Source organism: Lactuca sativa, chromosome 5, assembly GCF_002870075.4.
Source record: "Lactuca sativa cultivar Salinas chromosome 5, Lsat_Salinas_v11, whole genome shotgun sequence".
In the NCBI taxonomy this organism is placed as follows: domain Eukaryota; kingdom Viridiplantae; phylum Streptophyta; class Magnoliopsida; order Asterales; family Asteraceae; genus Lactuca; species Lactuca sativa.
The window spans coordinates 284,143,721-284,148,301 of NC_056627.2; positions in this window are offsets into that span (position 1 = coordinate 284,143,721).

Genomic DNA, 4,581 nt, shown 5'->3' on the forward strand with positions numbered 1-4,581 from the left:
GTTCATACTGTCGTCCATCTGAATATCCTCGAGAGGTACCACTGCAGAGTCGTCTACCAAGCATTTCCGCAGCTGGGAGACGTGAAAGGTGCTATGAATCTGACTAAGCTCGGCTGGCAGACACAAGCTATACGCCACCTTGCCCACCCGGGCAACAACCCTAAAAGGACTGATGTACCTGGGGACCAACTTGCCCCGCTTCCTGAACCAGATGACACATTTCCAAGGTGACACCTTCAGGAGGACCATATCCCCAGCCTGGAAATCCAGGTCCGAACGACGCTTTTCGGCATAAATTTTCTGTTGACTTTGAGTAGTCTGAAGCCTGCTTCGGACCTGCTGGATCCTCTATGTCGTCTTAAGTACCACATCGGTACTCCCCATGACTCTCTCCCTAACCTTACCCTAGCAAATCGGGGTCCTACACTTTTAGGTTTTAGTATACTACAACATCCTATGGTGCACATACAACCCTAAATACCTTGGATCTACGTTTTCTCTATTATACATGCAGATATGAAGTTTCCAAGATATTACCCTATACTAGGATACATATATAATATACTTGGGGTAATAAAATAGATAGAATACATACCTTTTTTTGTAACTTGTCCTCATGAAGCTTGAGTGCCTAGTGCCCCAAGTGTGACACCTCAAATGGTACACACGACACCATGAACACTTGGAATAACCTTGAGAGAGAATCTCCATGCACCCAAAAGCACCCATGAACTCCAAGAACTTCATGTGTAAACGCAAGTGGCGTTTTTAGGTCATGATGCATGTATTTACATGTATGGTATCTCAAGAGTCATGGGTATAACCCAAATCCATACCCATGAGTTTTATGATCCATGGTTCATGTGGCCCAACTCTTTATGTATCCATACATAAACTTTGTCCAACATGGATCATAAGCCCAACACATATAGATATAACTAATTAACATAATTAGTCCCCATAGATTTAATTAGTCTCTTTTGATCACCAAATTAATTCTTGATCAATACTAATTAACTCATATGATTTCATATTAATATATTATAACTTATAATATATTAATAAATCATATATAACATCTTCTCTCAAAAGTCCATCCTAACAAATTGTCCTGATGACATGCAACCCAAATGGACCATGCTACTCTCAGGTCAAGTACATACCAATAATAGTTATGGGCTTAGACATCTAGTCCAACATGCACTTCCTCCCGTATAACATCTCGAAGGGAGGTGTAACAGCCCGGAATTTCAGGTATCTCTTTAAATTATTTTTGGGGCACATTTAGGAGGGGACTCGGCGAGTTGGTGCACGACTCGCCGAGTAGGGCCATGGTCTTGGTCGCAGATGCGCGACTGGACTCGACGAGTCCAATAAGGGACTCGGCGAGTCGACGCTGTTTCAGCTGAACCCTAGCCGTTTCATTTCTGATCGTATATAACGATCTTATGGCCGTCATGTCGTGTTTTTTTTTGGCCGGTTGAAGATCCCCTGGGAGTGTGTGAGCATCTGAAGCAAGAGAGAGGACTTGAGAAGGCTTGAAGAGATTGTTAGACAAGGAGGAGCAAGGTGGTGATCAAAGGAATCGAGTACTGGAGGTTTGGAGACACCGGGAACACGTTTCCAGGTAATCTTTGGATCGAAATCTGTAACTTTTACGTTGTATGCGAGTTTAGGGTTTAGGAAACCCAATTAAGGGTTAGTTGGATTATATTGTTGTTATAAGTGTTAAAAACCCCTGTAATAGTATATGTGAAAGTCCAGGAAGCCCTATATCTATATACTTCGAAATCATGCGAAATACAGGAGGCAGCGGATTGACTGCATGGCGAGGACTCGCCGAGTCCAATGATCAGACTCGGCGAGTAGCTTGAAGATTCACTAGAACTCGCCGAGTTGTTCTTCAGACTCGGCGAGTAGCTTGAAGGTTCACTAGGACTCGTCGAGTTGTTCTTCAGACTCGGCGAGTAGCTTGAAGATCTACTGGAACTCGTCGAGTCGTTCTTCAGACTCGGCGAGTGGTGTCAGGATGTCTATACTCGTCGAGTTACCCTTTGCACTCGACGAGTCCGGTCAAGATTGACCGTTGACCTGTATATATCTTAGAGGGGTCAGTTGTCTTGTTTGATAAGCTCATTAACTAGGGCTGTGGTATTATAGGGAACCTGCGGACTAGCGGATTGTGTGCGAGTAGCTCGAAGAGGTTATAGCCTGCGTACTACGAGGTGAGTCTTCTCACTATACTTCACCCGGAAGGGTTTGACTGTTAGACCGGAAGGTCGTGTGTGTTATATTCATACTATGTCTAGAGAGGTAGATGCTTTATATGTGATGTGTGCTTATATGCGATATATGTTATGTGGATCGAAAGATCCGGGCCGGAAGGCAATGTTATGTGGACCGAAAGGTCCGGGCCGGAAGGCAATGTTATGTGGATCGAAAGATCCGGGCCGGAAGGCAATGTTATGTGGATCGAAAGATCCGGGCCGGAAGGCAATGTTATGTGGACCGAAAGGTCCGGGCCGGAAGGCAATGTTATGTGGATCGAAAGGTCCGGGCCGGAAGGCGTATGTGGGTAAGTCGTATACTGGGGAACTCACTAAGCATTTATGCTTACTAGTTGTGTTTATGTTTTTTTCAGGTACTGGTGATGACCGTGGAAAGGCGCCGGTGTGACACGTACACACTGCCACCGTTGAAGATCCTGGAGAATTATTATTTATATTTTGAAATAAACTTGGAATAAACCCTTTTGTCGAATAATGATGTTTAATTTTTAATGAAAAATTTATTTGAAAATTTGAGCTGTTACAATTGGTATCAGAGCCTTGGTTTGAGGGATTCGGGGGTACTTTTGGGTGCAACTGAACTCAGACCGGGGATTTGAGGAAAAACTTTTTCTTAAAAATGATAAGGACGTAACATTTTATAAGGGCAAGGCGGTAAAAACAAGGGTGGAACAGTGTGTACGAGCAGCCAGCGTCCGAACGGTAAAGATCCCCAGAATACCTTACGATGTTATGTTATGCACTGAATTATGAATTGTTATGCATGCTAGAAGACTAGGTATACATGATAGGAATAGAATTGCCTGTTTTGTGATGCCTTAGTCTAGGGAGATTGCTTATATGAGATATGTGGTAGCGTGCAAGTAAATAGTGCATACTAGAAGTAGAGTACTCGTTATTCGGGATTTGGGGAGGAAGATTTGGGACGAATACTGATACGGTGTGGTCGGTAGTATTGGGCCCGTACTATCGAAGGCACCGGATCAGTGGAAGACTCAAATAAGAATCCCTGGAAATCGGAGACTGGGTAGGGCGCGTATCGAGTACAATTGTACTTGGTGGAGTCTCTGATGATTTTATGTTGTATTTCAGTGACATCATGGTTATCACACGCAATGGGGCGAGTTCGAGCGGTGCGAGTGACGAGGAGATTCGTCAGATTATTCAGGAAGAGGTAGCTGCGGCGGTCCGGGCTGAGATCCCGGAGATGTTTGGGTCTATTAAGACCACGTTGATGGAGGAGTTTGAGGAGCGGTGCGCTGCAATTTCTGAAGCTGCAGTTGCTGCTGCTACCGCAGCGGTGGCTGCTGCCAGGCCGCAAGGGGGTGACTCATTACTATTCAGGGAATTCAGCAACACGAAACCCCCTGAATTTGATGGGACGCAGGATCCGATTGCAGCTATGAGGTGGATCGCCGACATCGAGGGGTGTTTCTATACTTGCTCATGCCCGGAGCACTTGAGGGTACGGTTCGCCTTGAACCAGCTCCGTCTGGGAGCGAAGGATTGGTGGAAGTTCGTGACAGCGAACTTCACTCAGGCAGAGATTTCGGCGGTGACATGGGAGAGGTTTACAGAGATGTTCAGGGATGAGTACGTTCCCCCGGTAGAGAGGGAGCGATTGATTCAGGAGTTCTTGACCCTTAAGCAGGGTACTGATTCCGTGGTAGTGATCACACGGAAGTTTCATGAGAGGGCAATGTTCTGCCCCGAGCTGGTATCTACGGAGCAGTCGCGAATGAGCCGCTATTTGGGTGTTTTGAAGAGGGAGATTCGGGAGTTTGTGTCAAACTCCACCTATCGTACTTTCACTGAGCTTCAGGCGAACGCCAGGAAGCGCGAGATTGAGTTGGAGACTCAAGCGAGGGAGGAGGCTGAGTCTCGGCAGGTGGATCGACGGCCGGCCCAGTCTCAGCCGGCAGCCAAGCGGACTAAGTTCGCTGATTCGAGGATGGGAGGTTCGAAGGGTCGCACTTGCGCGAAGTGCGGCAAGAGTCACGAGGGGGCGTGTCGAGCTAGTGGTTGCTACAAGTGTGGCAAGGACGGACATATTGCCAGGGATTGCCCTAAGGGGTTTATGGTTTGCTTTCACTGCAACCAGACAGGCCATCGGAAGGCTGAGTGCCCGCAACTTCGTCAGGGAGCTACACCTACTACCCGGACTACTGAGACCCGACCGGTGAAGGTCGAGGCCCCGAGGGCTCGCGGGAGAGCCTTTCAGCTGACTGCGGAGGAGGTCCGCGCTGCGCCCGATGTTGTGGCAGGTATGTTATCTTTCATGTATTTAATTAAA